This window comes from Caretta caretta, chromosome 2 (genome assembly GCF_965140235.1).
Source record: "Caretta caretta isolate rCarCar2 chromosome 2, rCarCar1.hap1, whole genome shotgun sequence".
Taxonomy (NCBI): domain Eukaryota; kingdom Metazoa; phylum Chordata; order Testudines; family Cheloniidae; genus Caretta; species Caretta caretta.
Window position 1 is genome coordinate 32,816,663 of NC_134207.1, and position 25,142 is coordinate 32,841,804.

At 43.1% G+C, this 25,142-nt stretch overlaps 1 long non-coding RNA gene across 3 annotated transcripts in view; it reads left to right on the forward strand.

The window, feature by feature from the left end:
• The first annotated feature begins 2,978 nt into the window (after positions 1-2,978).
• Positions 2,979-25,142, forward strand: part of LOC125632763 (uncharacterized) — a 64,323-nt gene continuing 42,159 nt past the window's right edge. For all 3 annotated transcript variants that reach the window (XR_007355405.2, XR_012666896.1, XR_007355406.2), the window contains exons 1-2: positions 2,979-3,181; positions 21,671-21,770. This is a non-coding gene — a long non-coding RNA (uncharacterized LOC125632763). The remainder of the gene's footprint in view (positions 3,182-21,670; positions 21,771-25,142) is intronic.

Consider the following 25,142-nt stretch of genomic DNA (forward strand, 5'->3'; position numbering starts at 1 on the left):
CATTTCTCCCTGAACAGGACATAGAACACTTCCAGTTTTTAAAGCAAAAAGTATTTGAGCCTTTTTAAAATTTGGGCCCATGTCTGAAATAGCAGTATCGGAAAAATGCATTCAGATCTTTAGGAATCAAAGATGCTGAACCAGAATCTTCTCTGCAGCCATAGGAAAGTGGAGATGGAAGAAAATAATGTGTGCTCCCGCTATTATTAGTTTTGAGCCTTCGTACTCAAACAATGCAACGTTAGCTTGACAGTCCTCTGTTTCATATTTTTATTGTATCATCTTATAAGCTGCACTTTTTTCTGCCACTGGATAATCAGTCATTTCAATGAAAAAAATGTATTGAACATCAAAGAAAAAGTAAGTATTTTTCCTTTATGAGGAAAAAGCTGCTGTAGTTACTTACAATGACATACAGTCCTGGCTTTTCACTTCCTTATGGAAAGAATAGCCTTATTCTCTGGCTTATGTTGTGCTTTATCTACTAAATATATTGGATTAAACATATTCAGTAGAAACTGCAGAGACACATATATAGGTCAAAGCCTACCTTATTTTATGTAAATTAGATTAATAGCAGTGCCCATATATTGAAAAATATTTCAGATGTTGGGAATTAACTGTGCCATACTTGCTTTTATATTTTTTTTTTAAATCAAGTTATATATTTAATTACAAAGAAACCTGTTTCTACTAAGGTTAAGGGTTTAGATTCTGCGATCACATGCATATCCTTTATTACGTAAAAGCAAATGCCTACCTAGGGCTGCAGCACTTCAAACTAGAATGTTAATAGCTGCCAGGTAGGCTCAAATAGGTATCTCAAATCCAAACTTCTGGAACTTTTGCTGATGGAGGGTTTGGATTTGAGATCCCTGAACCAAACCAATCCCTTTGGGTCTTGTTTCAGGGGGGGTCCCCAGAGAACGGGTCAGAACAGCTTTCCATCTACTTTGTATTTCTGGAGTGACATAAACTAGGGGTCTAGTGTCTGGCCCTACCTTTGCAATGTTTCAATGAATTTTTGTCACAAGGGAATTATTACTACTTGGTATTTAGTCTTGAAGATAAAACGGCTGATGATCAGACAGTATTTAGTGATATTCATTTGATTATGTTCATAGTAGCAAGCTATGAATCTTGTGATTCAGTTTGCTACTAGCTCTCATACTAAGATGAAATGAAGTACAGGGAGACTATGGGCTTGTCTACATGGCATGTTATTCCGCATTATAGCGGTGTAAGCTGTAGGGCACACTACTGTGTGCATTGTCTGGCACATGTGAACCCTGTTGGTGCACACTAAAAGTTCCCTTGTGCACTTTCATGCAGTCTTAATTTCAAATGTTACTACATTAATGCTCACTAGAGAATAGTCCAATTAGTGTGCAACACGCTTCTGCCCATTAGAATTTACACCCCTCTGGTGCAGACTAACATACCATGTAGACAAGCCGTTAATCACTGCTTAAAATACTGCAATCTTGTTAATATTTTTATGCAAACCCCAGTTGCTATGAATTTATCTGTCATTCAGCCGGCAACAGACACATCTGTAATTGAATGTTCAGCAGAGTTTTCAGTTCAAAATGCTAATCTAATAGTTTGGAAGAAAGTGTTTCATTTGGTGTTGCAAACTGATTAATTGACAGCCACGTGTTTTATCTATTGCTGGATAAATGTCTTCCAAAGAATCCAGTGAAAAGGCATGAGAAAAAAAAGAGTGCCTGAAACAACAGTTCTCAACCTGTGTGTCATCCACCCATCCTGAGATGGGGTGGAGTTGCATGGCCGCTGTTCTGGAAGTTTGGGAGAGTCATGAGCCCCGCTCCAATTCTCTGTGGGCCAGATCATCAGCTGGTGCAAATAGTAGCCACACTATTGCAATCAATGGAGCTATGCTGATTTACACCAATGATGATTTAGCTCTTGGTCTTTTACTGAAATAGATTGGCTCAGTTAAAAGTAACTGATCCTCTTAAACACACCACAAGAGACCCATGCATAAGCAATTTTACTGACACACACTATTGTTTCTATTGTAGCACAGCGATAATGGATGCAATGACATCAGCTGTGCATGGCTGGATGTTCCTGATAAATGAGCAAAAATAATACATTAGCTTAGATCTTTGGGACCACTTTGTCCCCTCTGTACTGCTGTATGGTACAGAGTGAGCAGAAAGCTCTATTATACTACTAACTCCTTCCCCTGGCACAGTGGACATTCTGGAGACACTGGTGGAGGAAAGTGGAGTGGTCAGGACATCTTGTGTGCCAAAGATGTTGGGCCAATGGAACAGTCCCTAGGGGGCTATTGCTTTTGGCATTGGTTATAGCAGCATCAAGACCCTTGGGGGGAGGGATAGCTCAGTGGTTTGAGCATTGGCCTGCTAAACCCAGGGTTGTGGGTTCAATCCTTGAGGGGGCCATTTGGGTCAAAAATTGGGGATTGGTCCTGCTTTGAGCAGGGGGTTGGACTAGATGACCTCCTGAGGTCCCTTCCAGCCCTGATATTCTATGATTCTAAGACTGCTCTAACTTATGCTGGGCAGTGGGGGCACTCTGCCTCCTTCCCCCCCTCCCCTCCCGTCCCCAGGCAAAGGGAGCAGAAGAGAGGCATAATTTCATTGTTCCCCTCCCTTGGTCCTGTGCCAAATGCAACTCAACCAAACCTTAGAATCTGGACCACTGTTTTTCAATTACATTGATTTGTCTTCTTTGGAAGATGGGATGTGATCAGCTAAAATTGAATGAGTCTTTTTTATTTCAGAAGGGACTGAAAAACGAAATTAGACATGCAACCTAAAAGGCAATATAGAGACGTATCCATGTGAGACAGCTAAATAGGAATATCTAATGTGCTACACTAACCCCAGACTAGCTAGGAAAGTGTTAACCTGCTGCTGTGGGCTCAATCAGCTCCACCCCACTACACATACAGTAGTGTCTGGTTTGGCGGGAGCAGCTGAAAGGGGAAAAACCAGCTCAGTAGGGAGCTGCCTAGGAAGGAGAGCAGATCTCCAGCTCTCACTCTGTGGAAGAGGCTCGCCTGGGGCTAGGAACTGCTTGAGAGACACTTCTTGCTGGACCCTCCCTGAGACGAAAGAGGCCTGATGTGGGATTGTTGTTGGGTCTTGCTATGAAAGCCTGCTTCCTGATACAGCCTCTCTGAAGGAAGGTAGGCCTGGTGCGAGCCTAAAGTTTGATACAAGTGCATTGCTTGCTGCTGTGGCATAACAGTGTGGAAATTGGAGCCCTGCCTGAATGGAGTGATGGCCAAAAAAAACCTCTTTGTTTTGCCACTTCTCAAGGTTTTGGTAGTCTGTCCCTGTAAGCCCTGCTTACAGAATAATACTGATCACAGTTATCCGAGGAATAAGTAATTTACATTATTAGAAATAAGCAAACTTTTGGATAACATAAATTTTACTTGGACTTTCATCCAAAACTCAGATAAATCTGAAGCAAGCATTTTTATTTGAGAAAAAGCTAGTTTTCCTGTATTCTTTCTTTGCTTGTCACTTTTATGCATCTTTGCATTCCAAGTGTGTTCTTTGCAAGGTTTGTTCGTCACTATTATTTATTTGTCAGGTGGGAGAAACCCTGGGATTGGTTCCCAGTTCCTAACTCCTACACCCTCTTACCCCACCCGGATTCAGTCCCCAGTGGGAGGCATGAGTTAACCCCAGGAATAAACACTGCTCTCAGCAAGAATGCAATACTCTTAGCTAAGCCAGGCAAGCCCTCAGGGATAATACCAGGAGGAAACCCCTGTGGGAAATCACATATATACATTCCCCAGCAATAATACAATGGACCCAGTTCCCCAACACCTAAATATAGAGATTAATGCTCTCTGACTCAATTAATAGTTCCAATAGCCCCTGCCCAATCTTTGTACCCTTTGTTGCAGTCACTGATGCTAGTGTTTCAGAGTAGCAGCCGTGTTAGTCTGTATTCGCAAAAAGAAAAGGAGTACTTGTGGCACCTTAGAGACTAACAAATTTATTTGAGCTTAAGCTTTCATGAGATACAGCTCGAAAGCTTATGCTCAAATAAATTTGTTAGTCTCTAAGGTGCCACAAGTACTCCTTTTCTTGATGCTAGTGTGCGCTGCAAACTTGTTGAGGGCTGGATTATAATTCCTGTTGCCTGGACAATCCAAGTCTGTTGCTGTCAGGTGGTCTGGACCTCCCAGCTAAATCCAGCTGTTCTTTGGATCAAACCCTTTGCTGCAGCTTCCAGATGAGTCTAACTGCTCTCCCTCTCAGTACCTAAACTCTGCATAACCGCAGTGTCTTTTCTAGCCTCTGCCCACAGTGCAGCTGGCTGGCTTAGCATCATCCAGACCCCCAGCCAATCTCCACACTTGGTTCTGGAATAACAGCACTCCACCCCCGCCACCTCCAGTGAAACTCAATTCCATTGCAAGCAAGTATTTGTCTTTGTTTGGGAGTGACCCTGCTCCCCCGAGGAAAGTCTGTTGGTCTGTCAGCCAATCTCCTTCGCCATTCTGTTCCCGAAATAGAGAGGACTGTCCTGGTAGACACAGTGTTGGTGGTGCTCTCTGATGCTAGCCAATCATAGATTTTGGGGGTGGGCCTGTGGCTCCCACACACTGGGTTGCAAATGAGCTATGGCACATGTAGCGAGGACTTGAAAAATAGCTTTAAATTATTGTAAAATATTATAGTTTGTGTCGTGATCATTTCTATAACCCAAGACAATCTGTTAGCAGAGGTGATAGACCACAGTCTTTACATCAGAGAACACTGTGTGTTAGCACTTACATGGCAAAAGGTTTTAAGCTAATTAATAGGTATGCCATTATTTTGCAAGACTAAAAATAAACTCTGATTGCTAGCATGATTTAAAGGACTATGTTTGTTATCTGTGCATATACATTTGTTCTGACCACTGTGGAGATTTGATATGGACTGAACAAGGTCAGAAAAAATCTGGTATATGATGAGTAATAGACTGTATGTGAATGGAACTTGTATGCAAAATTACATTCTTGGGCTGTTTCCTTACCCAGAAATTGTTTTCTTGTGAAATCCCTATGAAGCAGCAATGTTTCACAAGAGAAATATGTGAAATTAGAACTAATTTTCACCTGAAAGTAATTTAGGATTTCAAAGATTATGTCATTTTTTGCTCAAACATGCAAATGTGCTTGGTTTTAGACTTATCCATTCATTCTTGGATATATACAATCAAGTATAAACTATGGACAACAATTAGAATCCAAATACTGAAATTCTCCCAAATCTACCAGATCCTTAAAGTTAGAACTCCCCCATTTCCTTGAGTTTCCAATCAACTACTCACCCATCTCCCTGTTCCATACACCTGCCCAGGAAAACAGGATAAAATATTCATCTGAAACATGGGACCATAGGAACAATTTCTGACAGTAGTCAGCATCAGATGCTTCACAGGATGTGCAAGAAACCCCCCAGTAAGCAAATGTGGTATAGTTTGCCCCCATGAAAGTCTCATCCTAACTTAACCCAGAACCATGAAATTTTGTAGTTCTTCCAAAACCTTTTCATTAACATCAACTATTATAATTCTGGATGTTCTTATCTGTACGAACGTCCAATCTCTTTCACCTATTTTTCAGTGTGTGAAACTTCCACAGTACAGCACTGGTAGCTGGGAATAATTGAGTTCCATTAAATTCTCTGTTACAATAATAACTACTTTGTACTTACATAGCACTTTAACAAACATTTTTCATTATGCCTTACAGCAGTCCTTTGAGATAGATGAATGTCAGAATCCTCATTGTAGAGCCACTGAAGGCCTTTTGGCATGTTAATTTTTCACGATGAAGCATGCCAACAAACTGAAACAACAATTATTCTTAAAAAAATTCACTCATGAGTTTTCAACTTGAAATGAAAGCACGTGTGTACCCCTGGCCTTTATATTTTGCACTTTTCTGGCTTTTTGAAAGCATTATTTTAGCTATATCAAGAGTAAATCCAGTAGACCCTATTCATTCTTGTTAACAAACACAGACTTGATCTTGGTAAACTAACTGGCTCTGTCTTCTACAAAGTATCAGATCCATTAATTCCTTCAGCATCTAGAGTGCCTTTAAAGTTAAATCTATTGAACGCTGAAGGAATGGCGGGAGATACAAGGCTGTGTGAGAGCTAGTTTGCAAGATGTATAGAACAAATATTTGCAACATGTTAATTTCTTGCTGTTTCCCCTCTTCCTTACTCTCAAAGTTCTGTCTGGTTTTGTGGCACTTTTTCTGACCATATTAAAAGGCAAGAATCATGGTCTCAATTGCAACTGTATAATATGCCTTGAGAAAAGGGCAGTGCACAGCTGTACTCAGGACCATCCGCAGTGGGCCCATGACATAGGCACCACGTTTTAATCTGCAGGGAGGTGCTCCCCCCGGCTCTGCCCAGGCTTCCCCCACTCCACCCCTTCCCACAAGGCCTCCAACCTGCTTCTTCCCACACCTGCTCCACCTCCGCCTCTTCCCTACCCAGTTCCGCCCCTCCCCCAAACTTGCTGCACCCTTGCTCCTCTCCCCTTCCCCCCAGCACCTCCTGAGGCCACAAAACATCTGATCTGCAGCAGGCAGTAGGTGCTGGGAGAGAGGGGGAGGTGCTGATCGGCAGGGCGCGTCAGTGGGTAGGAGGTGCTGTGGGGGAGGGGAAGGTTCTGGTGGGGGGGGCTCCTCCTTGCCCCCCCCCGCCCACCTGCCCGCCTGCCATTCACCTCCTCATCCCGCTTGCCCACCCGCCTCACCTCCCTGACCGCCTCCTCATGATTAGCGCGGGGGGCCCCAAACCCTGGGGCCCAGGGCAGTCGCCTTGATTTGCCATACCCAAGGGATGGCTCTGGCTGTACTGCCCTACGAGCAGATCAGAGAACCAGAACAAAATAACCCCTGCTTTTTCCGCTGCAGCCAGTCACAATCTGAGCAAGGGTGAATGAGGGAGGATGTTGTACCCTCAGTGGCTGAGTAAAGGCTGTGACCCAGGTGATTAAGCTACTCATTCCATTTTAAATCGGATTAGTGAAAACAGGAGGCAAATATAATCTGTTGTGTTGATTTCAGTGTAGTATCATCTCCTGGGGAGATCTAGCCTGTTACAGCTTTTTATCTTTTTTCAAAAAACTGATCAGACACACAGTGGGCTGAGAGTGGCTCAGCTGTAGCTTCCTTGAAACGCATTGATAGAGAAGACAAGTAAAATTCACCAAAACATGCTGAAGATTAGAGAAGAGGTGAAATACCCTTGGGTAATCCAGTTATCAGTCAGGGTTTAGTCAGTGAACCAAATGAGAGACTCTCCAAAGCCACTAACAATGATTCCAGTCCATTTGCAATAACTATCAGTTTAATCTTCCAAGTGAATAGCAAGCCTTGGCTGTGTGGTCTGACTAGTTGTTACCAAAAAGTATATGTGATTCCTGTAGGCTAGAATCATCCCTTGTTATACCTGTCACATCAGTGGGGTTATAACCCAGGAAAGAATTTGGCCCTAACTGTACATATCTTGTTTGCATAACGTACATCACCATATATTAGGGCCAAATTCTGAGAGGATGTAAATGGTGAGGAAGTTATATGCCAGTAAACTGGTGAATTTGTACACCAAAGGGACAGAAAGGTGTGTTTTATCAGAAAAAGTAAGCCGTAAGAAGGACATAACAACTTGCCACATAACGTAGCTGGGCTTATTTTATACTGCAAATTCTTACATTTAGAGAATACATGGGTTTACAATAGGGTAAATCTGTAAATATTTTGGAGAAGGTAGTGAAAAAAGAGGTTAGGAGACAGGGAATGGTGGAAAAAAGCATTAAAATAGGAAATAGGAAAATATGAAAGCAGAGACATGGGCAACAAGAAGATTGCTGGGCTTTGCCGGGAAAAAATTTGACTCTGGATCAGAACATGATGCTAGGTAACCAGCAAAGTGATCTGAGAAGAGAAGTCACCTGGTACAAGTAGTGGAAAAGGAAAATTATTGTGGCAGGTGTATTTTGGGCAGGTGGGGAAGAGTGGGGCAGGTGAGGGGAGGCAGGTCAGAGAGGAGGACAATACAAAAGTTAAGGCGAGAGATAACTAAGGTTTGGGTGAGGATTTCAGCAACAGGGATGGAAAGAGAGAGAAGAGTGGATCATGGAGGAGCTGGAGAAGAAATAGGTTTTAGTGAGGGTTTGTATGTGGAGAGCTGGAGAGAAAGGAGTAAAAGCTGCCAAGAGCAAAAGCTTAGGTGATGGGGAGGATAGTGTACGTGCTCCATTTCCCTCCCCCCTCCCCACTATGGACCTGTGTAAGTCAGGCAGAACCTAGTTCACACGCCCCATTCAGAAAGCCAAGGAATAGTACACATCAAGAAAACCCATTCACATTCTTGTATGTTTATAGATATTCAGTAATAGGGGTTGCAAAATTCCCATTGACTTCTGTGGTATAGAATAATGCTGTGAAAAGTCAAGACAGTAGGTGTCTCTTTTTTGGGGTGATGTGGTGGTTAAGCAAAAGATTCCCTCTTTCCCCTCCCCCCACCCCCCCAGGTCTGCGGTAAATGTAACAGAAAACAAGCGCAGGAGACACCCACGCAAGCAGAGCATTTCTGTGAAACGACACACAGGATGTTTTGGGCTGAGTAATATCTGCATGAATGAATCAGTCTGGCAGCTGCCAGACCTCCCCCACTCAGCTGGGACTCTGCTCTGCTTGAAACGCTGAAGTCACAAGGAAAGTACCCTTGCTGCTGGTCATTTAAAAACAATCGAACATTTCTACTGTGGCCACTCCGTGGTCCTACTCTGGGCTGCAGCAGCCAAACCCACGCCGATGCCAAATTAATACCTACATCAGCACGACAGTGTTTCCCTGACATTCAGAGGTGAATTAGGAGCACTGCCGCACCCCGTGACTTGAAGTGGTTTCCATTATATACAAGGTTTACAGTTTAGTTCAATGGCTCTCAGCACCCACACTGTACAAATTGTTCCAGCACCACTGCCGACATTACTATTATTTGTATTTCTCCTTCTCTTTCAGATGGATTTTTCATCTTTGTTTTAACAGCCCCTCCTCTCCTTCACTCCAGATGACATTTCCGCTGTTGTACACACCCAGTTTGATCATCTGTAGACTTGTCTAGCACCTTTGAAATGTATAGTTGAATTAGAGACTCCAAGGGCAATGCCAGGCGCTCAGGGCCAAATTCTCTGCTGCTACCATTCCACTGAATTTGTTACGCTAGCAGAGAACTTGGCACTCAGCGTGAACATACAATTACTATTGGCAACAGTGCTAGGAATTGCCACTGGGCCTTAACTATCTTTGTAACTATAATCTTCCCAGGGCAGCCTCTTGGAAAGTGGGCATTAGTCCAGGGACTTCTACCTGAAATGAAACTTAGGAATCTTAACCGATACATTCTAGTGGCCATGATCAGAAGTCTGAGAACGATTATTGTGAGATTACCCATTTACTGTATGTCTACCAGCATTTTGGAGCCTGCAGCAGCAAGCCACCCAGCCCAGGTCAACTGATTTTAGACAGCTCTTTGATGTTGCAGCATGGGCCGGCGCTCGCACTCTGAAGCCTAGGAAGGGGGGTGGGCTTCAGGGCCCAATCTCTAGCTTGAGCCACAACTTCAAAGCACTGTATACACAGCTTGTTTGAGAGTGCTAGCATGAGCCCCACTAGCCAGAGCCTGTCAACCCAGGCTGGGAGGCTCCCTCCTGCAGGCTCCAAAATGCCCGTAGACATACACAGCCAGAAAAGTCTAAAGGTATCTCCTGCTGTCATATTACATCAGAGTGACCTTACTGGATCTGGATCAGTAGTTGGATGGGAGACGTCCAAACAGAGCTGTACTCTAGGTGCAATTTTACTAAAAGAGAACCCTTGACTGTGCGCACTTTTGGTGTTATCAGTACAGGGAGCAGGCCTGAAACCTTCTCTACCGGGGCTCATCCAAAGTTGAACTTCTTTGGAAAGCTTAAGCCAAATCCCCTCCATTGGTTTTGAGTTACATGCAAGTGACCAAATATGTCTTTCTGACTGTGAATTTTTTTTGCCACATTAAAAAAAAATGGTACATGGGTTGGGAGGTGGGGGACATGAAAGCTTGAAACATGGCAGGGACACAGTCCTCACTGTAGATTTCATAAGGTCTAATGAAACACTTCCTCCTTTGTGATTTCTTCCACTCATTCTCCTTGACCAAAATGACAGACCCAAGGGCTGCTTGCCTCAAACTGATGCAGGTATAATTTGTGTTTCCTGTCTATGTGGGCAGAGGTGATACAGGAGATGAAGGAGGACATGGAGGCAGAGCAGCAGATGGAGGAGGAGTATGTGGAGGCAGAACTCCCAGAAAGACTATCACAGCCGCAGAAGTAGCCTAGAACTATGGAAATCATAGAAATGTAGAGCTGGAAGGGAGCTTGAGATGTCATTAAGTCCAGCTTCATGCGTTGAGTCAGGATCAAGTAAACCTCCTAGACCATCCCTGAAATGTGTTTGTTCAATCTGTTCTTAAAAGCCTCCAGCAATGGGGATTCCACAATCTCCCTGGAAGCCTATTCCAGAGGTTAAACTACCCTTGGAGTTAGAAAGATTTTCTTAGTCTCTAACCTAAATCTCCCTTTTTTCAGGTTAAACCCACTACTTCTTGTCCTACCTCCTCCAGTAGACATGGAATGGAAGAATATTATGGGGAAAAAACTTTCAGATTCCAAGGACAGGGGCATTCTTTTTGTATATGGTGGAGAGGTACAGGGCAGTTGCTACTATCCTTCTTTGTAAAAGAGGACTGAGGCGCAGAAACTAAGCAACATGCCTAAGGGCACACAGGAAGTCTGTGGTGGAGAAGGGAATTGAACACAGACTGCCTGAATCCCAAAGTAGCATCCTAATCACTGGCTCACCCTTCTTCTCTTGATTACTCAACTAACTGTAGTTTCTATTGCTTTTTATAATATGCCAATGAAGGTTCATTCCCTACTGGATATTCTAACATGTCTCTTCCCCATCATGTTTTCAGTGAATCAAGGGATGGAGTTTCCTCGCAATGAGACTCAGATTATCCCTTATGAGACTATTACTGTGCAGAGTAGGAGAGCTCACAGTCAAAGGCCTCAAGCCTCTGAACATTTATGTACATGCATGGTAAGTATGTGAGCGTTCTATCGAAGTCCATGGGCTCAACCTGTGCAGGGTAGCTTGCATGTTTAGGATTTTGACACATGGTGTGTTCAAGGCACTTGAAGTCATTGTAAACCATATCAAGGTTCTTTAGTAGAAGTCCTTCAACTTACGCTGCATGTTTGTCTTTTTTGTGTATATGCTTTTGACCAGTATGCTGAGAGACAGAAATTCACAAGGAATCAGTCATTGTGAATGTTTCAGAAAAACAATGCAGTTTCCCTAGCAACAGGAACTACATGAATTGTCTCAATACAGATAATCTATCCAGCCAAGATGTAAGTCTCAAGTGGTTTGGGGGAATCTGGAAAACTCTGAAAAAGAGGGGGTGTATTTCCCAAAAATCACTGTTTTGTACTCACCAAATCAAACCCTGCTCTGTCAGCCTGAACTGAAGTTTAACAGTGTTAAAGTTTAACAGTGATATATGTTGATATATTTTAAAACAAACTTATTGGCTTGATTGTCCACTGCTTTATTCCTGGTGTTATTTAAACCTGTGAAAAGTAGATGTAAAATATGCTAGGAGATTAGAATGGTAGCATTTCGCACCACGTTTCCCTTGTCTGCCGCATGAATAAATGATTACATCAGGTGCAAGGTAGTGGCAAACAGGCTCCCTGTGTATATGAAAAGAAAAGGAGTACTTGTGGCACCTTAGAGACTAACAAATTGTGCCACAAGTACTCCTTTTTTTTTTTGCGAATATAGACTAACACGGCTGCTACTCTGAAATCTGTGTATATGAAGCTTTTCAGTGAGAATTTGTTTTCATATGTCTCATGAGGGCAGAAAAATTAGGCCTTGTCTGTGCTGATGTGGTCCAATGTTCCCTCTAATTTTTCCCACAAATGTGCAGAATGAATTTTGTTATGTGCACCAATATGGAGGTGATGTGTGGCGGGGGTGGGGCCGAGGGGTTTGGAGCGTAGGAGGGGGCTCAGGGCTGGGGCAGAGGGTTGGGGTGCAGGGGAGTGAGGGCTCTGGGTGGGGGTGCAGACTTTGGGATGGGGCTCTAGGGATGAGGGGTTCGGGGTGCAGGCTGCCTCAGGGCCGCAGTGGGGAGAGAAGATTCCCCCCAGCCCTCTCTCCCTGCAGCAGCACCTGGGCTGGCGGGGAGAGGCACCTCTCCCCGCTGCAGCAGCTCCGGGGCTGGGGGAAAGTCAGTCCCTCCAGGCCCTTCATCAGTTTGTTGCATCTCTTTGAACTCCGTCCAGTTTTTCCAACATCTTTCTGCTAACAAGGACACATGGGTGCATAACTTAAAAATGACCAGTTTTAGTTAGTTGAGATTTTTAAACCAGAATGACAGGAAGTCCTAGAGAACTCATTTACATGAGGGTCTGAGTCATGAGTTAAAAAAATGTTGAAGATACAAAAAGCAAAAGTAATAAAAACATAATCAAATTATCTACAAAGTCAAAAGTAAATAAAAGATTTTTAAAAAGTCCTAACTATATTTAGTCTTTAAAATAACATAACACTGTGCCTGAAATATTGGATAATGTATGACACCTGTAGTTAATTTATACTGGTAGCTCATAATATGAAAAAAATGCACAAGGCAGAGATTGTGGCTGTCAAGGTTCCTCCCCCACTCTGAACTCTAGGGTACAGATGTGGGGACCTGCATGAAAAACCTCCTAAGCTTATCTTTACCAGCTTAGGTCAAAACTTCCCCAAGGTACAAAATATTCCACCCATTGTCCTTGGACTGGCCGCTACCACCACCAAACTAATACTGGTTACTGGGGAAGAGCTGTTTGGACGCGTCCTTCCCCCCAAAATACTTCCCAGAACCTTGCACCCCACTTCCTGGGCAAGGTTTGGTAAAAAGCCTCACCAATTTGCCTAGGTGACTACAGACCCAGACCCTTGGATCTTAAGAACAATGAACAATCCTCCCAACACTTGCACCCCACCTTTCCTGGGAAATGTTGGATAAAAAGCCTCACCAATTTGCATAGGTGACCACAGACCCAAACCCTTGGATCTGAGAACAATGAACAAGCATTCAGTTTCTTACAAGAAGACTTTTAATAAAAATAGAAGTAAATAGAAATAAAGAAATCCCCCCTGTAAAATCAGGATGGTAGATATCTTACAGGGTAATTAGATTCAAAAACAGAGAACCCCTCTAGGCAAAACCTTAAGTTACAAAAAAGATACACAGACAGAAATAGTTATTCTATTCAGCACAATTCTTTTCTCAGCCATTTAGAGAAATCATAATCTAACACATACCTAGCTAGATTACTTACTAAAAGTTCTAAGACTCCATTCCTGGTCTATCCCCTGCAGAAACCAGCCTACAGACAGACTATAGACAGACACACAGACCCTTTGTTTCTCTCCCTCCTCCCAGCTTTTGAAAGTATCTTGTCTCCTCATTGGTCATTTTGGTCAGGTGCCAGCGAGGTTACTTTTAGCTTCTTAACCCTTTACAGGTGAAAGAAGCTTTCCCCTGGCCAGGAGGGATTTCAAAGGGGTTTACCCTTCCTTTTATATTTATGACAGTGGCCATGGCAAGAAACATGCCTTGTCTATTAGATGAAGTGTAGTCCATTCTACTTTTGGACTCAGTGTATGATGTAGAGCAAGTCATGTCACTTATCTGTGTCTTGTTTCCCCATCTGTAATACTTGAAGAATAATCTCTAATTACTACCTCACAAGGGCTTTGTCAGAATTATTATTGTTCCTACAGTGCTTCAAACATGGGGTTATGTATGTAAGAGGTGCTATGTTCCAAAGGATTAGGCACTTTCCAGAGAGCTGAGTTCTGGTCTCACCTCTACCAATTATCTTGGGGGAAATGGTTTCACCTCCATTTCTCCTTCCACATAGTGTCTGCCTTGTCTATATAAATTGTAAGTGCTCTGTTGCAAGGACCATTCTTCCTGTATTATTTGTACCGTGCCTAGCCCAATGGGGCCCTGATTTCAGTGAGGCCTCTGGGTATTGCAATAATATAAAGAAGAAACTTAAGTATTTTATGCAAGGCCATAGAGAAACTGATAGCATTCACTATTGCTGCAACATCCACTTCCTTTTGGTGGTGTAATGATATTGATTAATATAATAAGATATAGGATGTGTCCTTTGCTCCATTGCTGGAGAATAGGTACTGACACCAGGAGAAGTCAATGAAGTACTGCTACCATCTATTTGACCATCAGAGATTAGAGCACATCAGCATGAACAGACTGTTCTGAGGCAGCTATCGTGGCATTTTCTTTGAAAAGTACTTTATTTGAAATATACTAGTTCCTACGTATTGCTCCCTGACAGAAGCTGACTTTTGGTAATGAATATTATGTACATTTCAGACTACTGAAAGCTTACATCAGTATATGGTATAAAGAAAATAAAACCTTTATGTCCACGTTTGAAAGTCACATTCAAATGCATGTTTAGCCAAGCTCTGTGCAGAAATTTGAACCTGTACAATAATTACATAAAAAAATTTTGATCTCGCATTTCTATTGTCTGTGAAACTATTCACATGCTTAAAATTACATGTGTTTAAGTGCTTTGCTGGAGTGGGATCCTAAGAAGGATCTTTTCACCTATCACTAATGTTAGGGGTTTTCCTTCACCCCTTCCCTGGTTCTTGTCACGCAGACAGAAAGCAGAAGACCAGAAGTCTGAAGTGCAGGCAATGCAATGTTTATAGGGGTTAGTTTCAAGCAAGCATATCCATAGCTCTGACGCTGTAGAGCCTTGTTTCCCAGGGTCCTGTTACCTGTTCCCCCTACTCCTTCTTAGCAGGCCCAAATATACTTGCAGTGCATGCCATGGTCCCACCCCTTAGAGCTTATGGTCATGTTCCGTTTTGGGGGATCGTGAGTCTGGGGTCTTTGTACCACCCCTTTTGTATTCCAGGGAGGGGTAAGGAGTGAGGTTGTGCCTTGATCAGGGCTAGGGATTTCTTTGGCCTCAGTGTTTCTTATGCCTTCCCCCACGCCAACCCCTTTTGCCCCTCCTGACTGGTTGCTTGGCCTTGCCTTGAGATAGGAGTTGAGGCAGTCTTCAAGTGTACGTTTGTCTATTATACTCCTACCATGCCCAGTAACACTTTAGCTGTTCTTATCTGTTCCCATTATAGTACCAAACCTATCTGGCTAGGCAGAAGTAACACAACATGTCTTTGTTCTTTGTTTACACATATTAGTAAGGATACAAGTGTATCAAAAATCAAATGGGCAAAAAAGACCCAAATTTCTATCTCAGGTGAATATACAGGCCTGACTCCTACTTTGTCATCACTAACACTCCTAACAACTAAGAGGCAGCCACTTCTGACCTAGACCATACAAAATGTCAATAGGCACAAGAAGAATATGCAATGGCTCAGAACAGAAAGTAAAAGAATCTCATCCAACTGAAAACACATGAGAAACTGAGGTGGGCAGAATGTAATTTCCTGAGTTAGAACTGGGACAAGAAAACACAGCAAATATTCCAAATCCTGCAACAAATGGCATACAATCTTTAATGACAGGTACCCAGTTTCTCAATTTTACAGAGATAGGCACTTATCAGCTAGTGATTCACAACTGAAGGAGTCTGGGAGCTTAGGCACCTATGTTGCTGCTTGTGAGAATGAGTGAAAGACCTGCCTTGCTCCACACAAAATATGGGGGGAGGAAAGGAGGCGATGACACTGTATAACTTTAAGTCCAGAGGTTACAGCACTTAGCTGGGGATGTGGAAGACTCAGGTTCAATTCCCATCTCAGGCAGAGGGCAGGAAAGATGATTTGAAGAGGGGCTCCCACCTCTCAGAGTGTGCTATCTACAGGATATTCTGAGGTGGGGCTCCCTCAATCTCTCCTGTTGATGCTGCTCCACTATGAACACTATAAAAGATTGTGTCAAGGTTCCTTCCCCACTCTGAACTCTAGGATACAGATGTGGGGACCTGCATGAAAACCCCCTAAGCTTATTTTTACCAGCTTAGGTTAAAACTTCCCCAAGGTACAAACCATTTTACCTTTTGCCCTTGTACTTTATCGCTGCCACCACCAAGCGTCTAACAGATATATAACCGCGAAAGATCCCGCTTGGAAACGTCTTTCCCCCAAAAATCCTCCCCAAACCCTACACCCTCTTTCCTGGGGAAGGCTTGATAAAAATCCTCACCAATTTGCATAGGTGATCACAGTCCCAAACCCTTGGATCTCAAAAACAATGAAAAAAGTAATCAGGTTCTTAAAAGAAGAATTTTAATAGAAGAAAAAGTAAAAAGAATCACCTCTGTAAAATCAGGGTGGTAAATACCTTACAGGGTAATCAGATTCAAAACATAGAGAATCCCTCTAGGCAAAACCTTAAGTTACAAAAAGATACAAAAACAGGACTATCCATTCCATCCAGCACAGCTTATTTTCTCAGCCATTTAAGCAAAAAGAATCTAACGCATATCTAGCTAGATTACTTACTAAGTTCTAAGACTCCATTCCTTTCTGTTTCCAGCAAAACAACACACAGACAGAGAGAGCCTTTGTTTCTCCCCCCCCTCCAGCTTTGAAAGTATCTTGTCTCCTCATTGGTCATTTTGGTCAGTTGCCAGCAAGGTTATCCTAGCTTCTTAACCCTTTACAGGTGAAAGGGTTTTTCCTCTGGCCAGGAGGGATTTTAAAGGTGTTTACCCTTCCCTCTATATTTATGACAGGTTGTTACAAGGAGCTGGGAGAAGAATTGTTTTTCTTAACCTCTGAGATAGGACAAGAAGTGATGGGCTTAAATTGCAGCAAGGGAGGTTTAGGTTAGACATTAGGAAAAATTTCCTAATTGTCAGGGTGGATAAGCACTGGAATAAATTGCCTAGGGAGGTTGTGCACTCTGTCACTGGAGATTTTTAAGAGCAGGTTAAACAAACACCTGTCAGGAATGATCTAGATAATACTTAGTCCTGCCATGAGTGCAGGGGACTGGACTAGGTGACCTCTGGAGGTCCCTCAAAATTCTTTTCTATGATTCTATGGATGAATAGTCATTTGGAACTGGATCTGGGTCACCCATCTCTCAGAACCACTGGACTATAACCATTCTCACTTTCACCCTGTCTCTGGTCTAATGATTATTTATTTATTTATCTATAAGGGGTAATGGTCTCAAGTTGCAGTGGGGGAGGTTTAGGTTGGATATTAGGAAAAACTTCTTCACTAGGAGGGGGTGAAACACTGGAATGCGTTACCTAGGGAGGTGGTAGAATCTCCTTCCTTAGAAGTTTTTAAGGTCAGGCTTGACAAAGCCCTGGCTGGGATGATTTAGTTGGGGACTGGTCCTGCTTTGAGCAGGGGGTTGGACTAGATGACCTCCTGAGGAACCTTCCAACCCTGATATTCTATGATTCTATGATTTATTTATTTTTGAAATTTCTGCAACAGATTCCCTGTGCAGTTTTTGCTTATGGAAACCCTCTTCCATAGCTTTATAATGTGTGAGGACAGTTTGATCCTATAATAGGAGAGATTCTAGCAGGCCCTCATGTAGGTGCACAGCGGTTGGGGGAAGCCTGCAAAGAGAGTGCCACACTCAAAGACCCAAAGCTCAGGAGTACAGTGGAGTGAGCTGGCACACAGGGGATGGGGGTGGGAGTATGCATCTCTCTTGATGCAACACAGCAGCAAGTGTGCTGCTCTCCATTCCAAGCAGTCCTGGTAGGAATTCTGCCATGTGGCTCTGCTGCTTGAATGCAGGCTTGTTCCTAAATGCCTGTGTATTTAGACGGGGTCACATATCAAATGGATTGAATGTTTACAAATAAATCAGCAGTAAATTGCTAACTGCACTCAGACACTGATAATTGGTTCTTTATCACAGGGTTTAAAGACTTCATGCCTTTCAAATTTGTATTTCTTTCTTTTGTCATTGGCTTTGGGACCCTATTTTGCATGTATTTACAACATAATCTCCTTCAGTGAACCCATGGAAAACTAGAGATTTATGCCCATAATCCCTCCCCCACTTCCAGCTGCGTTCCTGTGAGGAATAAGAAAAAGCAAAAGGCTGTGATTAAATGTAAATGGCTATGAAAAAATAGTGTCAAGGATCCAGATGGTAATCAGGGTAAAAAGGTCTGTTGCTCCAGGTGTTAATTCCAAATTTCATTTCTTCATTTCCTTTACTTTATTAAATGATGTTCAAAACGCTTATTTTCCTTTCAGACAATGAAGGTGTCTGAAAGCTGAGGTAGACTCCTGAAAGCTTAGGAAGTGGAGTCTTAATACTAAACAATTAGAAATTGGAAGAAGAGAACGAGAGCAGGGAAATAGTGAGATAATACAGCACAGGCTTGTGTTATCTTTCTACCCTCATCTTCCTTAGCATTTCGGATGACATCTCTCTCTACTGCCATACAGCATATACCTCTAGGAGCGCTGGAGAGTAATGTTGTCGGAGCAGATGTTTGCCCTGGTCGCACACCCTCCTCTGGCCTATGCACTGCCCATCCCCATAACCTTGCTGGTGTCATGATGGAAGGGGTGATGCAGTCAAGATGACTGAGCCCCTTTTCTACATAGGAGGGGGGTGATCCATATACAGCTGATTATTCTCCATGTGTGTATCTGGTTAGTGAAGGGTGCTCAGGGCCTCACAGAATGCCTCCACGCTTGGTGTGAAAGTCCTGTAGGGGAGAGAGAGAAGCAGTACTCATAGAGGGCAGGCTGAGGTGGAGTACTCAACAGTTCAGCAGATTATGAACACAGAACTCCTGTGGAGCACACAGCGACCCCTTCTATGCTAGCCTGGTCATCCACAGGCTCAGGCCAGTGTACAGACCCATACTTGGGAGTAAAGCACTAATACACACCATCTCCTCATGCCATCTCCTGTGGCTACTTTATCTCTTGCAGAGACTAACACAGCAATGAGAGTGCAGTATCTACCAGGACCAGCCATGAGGGAAAAGAGACAGGAGCAAATTGTGGGATAACATGATAGAGAGATTCAGGGATTGTGCTGTCCCCTCTTGCAGGGAGAATCTTTGGCTACAGTGGAACTTTTCTTCCCATCTGTAGGCCATTTGGGCTAGTCTGTCTCCCTTGCTTTTCTTAGATGGGAAAAGTCTACAGTTATTCACCACCACATCTATTACTGTATGGGCCTGACCCAAAGCCCACTGAAGTTAGTGAGAGTTTCAAAGGGCTTTGGATCAGCCTCTGAAAGACTATGTGGAGAAATACCAAAAACACTTGGTAAGGAATACAGTTGTAACTTATAGCTATCACTGGTGTCTTCTCTCTATCTGATCTATGCTTGTAATGAGTCATTTTTATAAATCCGAGTCCTTCCTATTGCCAAATGCAATCTGCTCTGCTATAGACACAGTCATCATTTTCTCCCCCGTCTTTTGATCTATAACGTCCTTTCTATGGTAGTATCTAAAGCATTATGTTTAGGATCCTATATAATACCTCATATTATTATTTGCAAATGCACAAGTGGCATTAAAGATGGGAAAAGGTTCAAAATATTAAAGTAAGGAGATAAAAACAAATGTAAAAGTAAAAAGTGTGTAGGTAGACATCAGATATGTTTTAGCCATTCAATAGCTTTGGGTCAGTGCTGTGGACTCTGGAAAGTCCTCCTGATAGTGTGAGATGGACAGTGTGAGGCATCCTCAATCACACCACAGCTACACAGAGAGCTTTTCCTGATTCCACAAGTGTGGTCATAGGCTGCATATGTGAAACTGTTGAACTTGCACCAGTGATTTTTAGTTCCTCCACGGAGTTGCACACAATGCCTGGCCCACTAAACCACTCATAAACTTTATACAGTATGGTTCCCAAAGACATTGAATAGGGTTGCAATATCTGTCCCATTAGTATATCCTGGATTTTGTCAAGGAAGTTCTCTACTGCAACATAATGCCTAACGTTAGGAGGTAGGATATTAGAAAAGAATGGTAGCCACTTGGTGTTTGTTTGTCTCGTAGTCACTGTTATAATTTTATTATTTAATTCAACTGCACATCAGTTAGGTTTGTGTGGGGAGAATTTAACCCCACAGGAGCACAGTATTCTCCCACTGAGTAGCAGAGAGCTGGTGCTGAGGTGTGCATTGTTTGCACATTAGCTTCCCAAGTTAAACCTACAAGCTTATTTAAGAAGAAATTTCTGCTCTTTATCTCGATGAAGTGGTCCTTACTGATGTGTGCGCAAGCTAGATTTATTCCTAGATATAACAGCTTTGAGTCATGTGCCAGTCATTCTCCATTCAAGAAGATGTTGATTTCTTGTGTAGTGTTAGTGTGATAGAAATGGAAGCATGATGACACCATATTTGACACATTGGTCTTAAGTCTTCATTTCTTTCAACAGCCACTGATAACTGGCCATACCTTGGTTCCGGTTATCCTCAATCCTCTGTCTCTTGAGGCTAGGCAGATGGCACCTGCAGATTTAAATGGCCTTGAGATTGTTGGAGGCAGATCATTCATAAATATATGAAAAAGTTGGAGCAAGAACAGATCCCTGACATCTGTTCTTCTGGATCCTCCATGTGCTGAGATTATTTCCTAGCATTGCTTGGAATTATGTTTCACAGAATCACTTACAAGGCCATAACAAGCCATCAAGGTAACGTCTTTGACATCTTGACCAGCAGATAAGTTTGCTAGATGCTATCACATGCTGCTGTCAAGTTAAGAAACACAGCCTTCTGTTGGAAAACCTTAAATATTAGGTTAATATTTTTCATTACAGCAGATGAAAAGGAATCCAGATCACTACAAGTGTGTTTGTGAATGTGCATGCATGTGTCTTCGTACAATGTACAAAATTATTTGTAGGCGTTCTAAAATGACTTTTTATTCCTGGCTTTTTGCCTGTCACATAGCAAATTTTTCTCAGAAAAAAGCTAAACAATCTCCTTGATGACAAAGCAAAAGGTCAGTTTCTTATATTTAAAATAGTAAATCTTTTGAAAAATTAATGCCATAAGGGCTCATGGCTTTTCTAAGTATTGTTATCATGCAGAAAAGCTTGCAATACTTTTTCATTTACTGTTTCATTCTATGCAATTTGTATGAATCTGAATGTGTTTTCAAAATACTTAGGCTCTGATCCTGTAATAAGTTCAATGCAAGCAGATCCATTGATATCAGTGGGCTTGGAGCAGGGCTGCTTGCGTGGCATAACTTCCAGAATTGGGACATGAATGAGCATTTGAATATGATTTGTGTTCCATAATACCGTCAAGTATTATGGGGATTATATCTGTCAACTTAAATAAATAAAAATAAAGGTGACACATATAAGACCTGATTCATTTCCCACTAACAGTGTAAATCAAGAATAACTCCATTTAACTCTATGGAGTTACGCTGGTGCAAAAACAGAGTAAATGACTTCAGAATCAGGTCAATAGTGTCCAGGGGAGCTGCGGTCTGAGAAAATTTCCTGTATTCCCAACTCTTAAATTGCCCATTCCTCATTTTTCTCCAGAACACAGGATCTGACCCAGGGAAGGAGGCTAGAGAGAGAAGTGGTGCTGTTCACTCTGTCCGGACTCGGGATTTAGGCCTTCACTTCCTTCAGGATAGAGGTGAGCCAGCAAAGAATGAGGGCATCTTCACTTTTCTCCATCAATGTCTGGTGAGGGGAGCTGCAGGAGCATCTCCACTTTCCTGCCTCAAGAGCCCAAGAAGGGAGATAATCCCTACGTGTGAGGAGGCGCAGAACACTTGCTTAGGACACCCCTAACTTTACCTGAGATAGTTCTTGGCAGAAAGTGAAATTCTTCAGGGTAAGGACTTCGAGCAGGAAGCAGAAACAAGGGAATTTGGAAGGTGAAAGGGGTGAGAAACAGATTGTGGGTGGGTGATGGGCATCCAGGATTGAGTGGATGCAGTACCCCGTTTCCATGCAGAATGTTGGTGAGCTGACTCCCATTTATCTGAAACCCTATTATCCAAACCGCCACATTATCTGAATCCCTCCCTTGCCCCCCAGGATGAGATACATGCTTTTTGTAGTATGTACCTCATGCTGGGAGACAGGGAAGGGTTCGGATAACAGAGCAAAAACCCCTGGCCAGGACTGCCAGGAGGAGGAGGATAATAATGAAGCTGGCTGTGGGAGAGGCCACCCTGCTGCTGAATGGTTCCTGTGGCAGCTCAGGGAGCCCTCTGCAGCCCTGCTGTCATGACTGAGTGAGCAAGGCAACGAAGGTGAAGCTGCAGAGGGCTCCTTGCACTGCCGCAGGGCCAGTGACACCCAATTCCTTCAGGCACAAAGTGCACACTCGTCCTGGTGGGGCAAAGCAGAGACCTCCAGCCAGGAATGTGAGGAGGAGGATGAGCCCCCGGCCGCTGAATGGCTCCTGCCCTCTTGATTATCCAGACTCTGGATTATCCCAATAAAATCCATGTGCCCCTATGCTATTTGGATAATTCAGCGTATACTGTATTCTAAACATCAACAAGACTCAGCTGGTGACAATTTTGCCTCTTTGACCAACAGTATTAGGTCTGAATCCCAAAACTTGGCCTCACATCTCATGGTGACGCCACAGTAAGCTTTTAAGACTAGAATTTTCACACCTGGCCTCCATTTTTGTGACTGTAATTATCTGTAGGTGGAATTTCATGTCTAATTGTCTGCACCCACATAACACTCACTGCTCCTGTAATTGTCTGGGGGTGCAGAAAAGGAGCCACCAGAATATTCCAGAAACTGCTCCACTGCATCCATGGAAGTGGGCTGCTAAATCCTGGCAAAGACTACACATTGCTTATTCTTATCTGCCAAAGCGCACTTATTCAGCGGTAGTTGATGCTTATTAGTCTAGCTGGTCAATACTAGTACTACTATTATTGAAACATTATGCAGTATACTGGAGCTGCACTTAAGTTACATTAAAATGATCACTTCAGATAATGGTCCCTCAATTTGTTTCTGAGGAATTTGAAATGGGGATAAAAATAACACATCAATAAAGCATATTAAGTGCTGCTTATCATCCAAAAATCAGTGGATTAACAGAATGCTTTTTGTGGATATCAAAAAGGATGCCAGAATAAAATGAAGCATTATTTTGCCAATTTTCTGTTCTCTGGAAATTCCCAGTTAGCTTTGATACACCTTAAAACAGGTTCAGCAAAGGAATTGGATGAAAAACAGCACAGAGTAACGCATCTACAACATATGCTTCCCAGGATTTTATGCTCAGACCAGAGGGATTTGGTCTGAAATAACAGAAGTGGAAGGAAGTGGAGAAGAGCATACCAGTAGGAACAGTGACATACCAGGGTCAAGGCAAAAGAAATAGTGACCAGATGTGATGGATATTTATATTATGGAAGATTAGGATTCTGAAAGGAAAGAAGGCACTGGAATCAAAATTAATTGTAATGTAATTACTGGAAAGGAAAACAAGTATGCTTTTTATTGACCGAAAGCGGCGCAGGCCAAGGGACGTACCGCCGCTTCCCGCAGCCCCCATTGGCCGGGCACAGCAAACTGCGGCCAGTGGGAGCCGCGATCGGCTGAACCTGCGGACATGGCAGGTAAACAAACGAGCCTGGCCCTCCAGGGGCTTTCCCTGAACAAGCGGCGTCCCAAGTTTGGGAAACACTGCTGTAGACTGTAGAGCATGAGTCTCAGAATGTAAATGGGGAAATGTAAGAGCAACAAACACCGTAAGCTCCCTGAATCTGTGCCTTCTGTCCTAGCATAAATGCAGTCTTCCCAGAAAACTTGGAAGGATGGGTATATGTAACTGGTATCTGTTGTGGTGCTTGCCTTTTATTAAAACCGGTTGAAGATTTTTCACTAACATTTTTCCATCAAAAAAGACCATTTTGTCAAAAACAAAATGTTTCTCAGAAACTGATTTCAGTAAGAGGGAGAGGGGGAAGAGGTGGTTTTTCTATATAGCCATTAGGCTAGAGTAAATCAGGCAGTTTATATCTCTCTGGCTACATCTATACTACACATCACCAGTGGCCGTGTTTGTAGTATGTGTAGCTACATGCAGCAGTGACAGGTAGGCTGTGTCCACATTGCAGGGCCAGTGAAAGGATCTGGCAGGGGGGAGCTGCTGGAGCTGTGTCTACAGGGAGGTTAGGCTGACCTGACTATATTGCATAGGCTATGAAATTTTCCATAGCCCTAACGGATGTAGTTCAGTTGACCTAAGTTTTATGTGTAGACAAGAGCCTAGAAGTACAAGTGAATAGTTAAGGCTTGTAAGAGGGAGAGAGGTCTAAAATAAAGAGTGGTTTTTTAATGTATATCTGATTCTTTAGAATCTCTAGTTTTCTGGAATCACTTAGGAGTGAGTTAATCAGATTTTTTTAATGCAACCCCTTTTTAATTTAGAGAGCATGGCCCCTTAAAGACCTTATCCTGAGGCAGAGGAAGGGCTGGTTGTGCCAGAGGAGGAGAGTGACAGCTTCATGTGTGTATCTGGTGCTCCAGACAAGAGAGTCTACAGCAAGCAGGGTCTCACATAGCGAAGCAGCTGAGAACCATCTTGAAGCCTAGGAGGGACAGAGTCAGGAGGAGCACCATGCCAGGGAGAAATCACCCGAGAAGGCCAAACCAGAGCTCTACCCAGTATCAGTGACACCTGGACTGCATGAGGCTGGGAGTTCTGGGGCTTGTGACTTTGTAGTGGGAATAAAGAGGGAGGCTGTAGCTAGTTAAGTGAGGAGGTTGCTGCTCTGTGTGGTTTTCTAGCAAGCTGCAGAAGAGGCCACAGGAGAGCTTTGTTGGGGAAAGTTTACCGGTGCCGAAGATGACCGGAAGCACCCAAAACTCACTGCTGGCATAGGTGCTGGAACTAGGGTGCTGGAGATGCTGGTGCACCCATGGCTTGAAGTGGATTCCATTATATACAGGAAGAAAAGGAGTACTTGTGGCACCTTAGAGACTAACAAATTTGCATCCGATGGAGTTAGCTGTAGCTCACGAA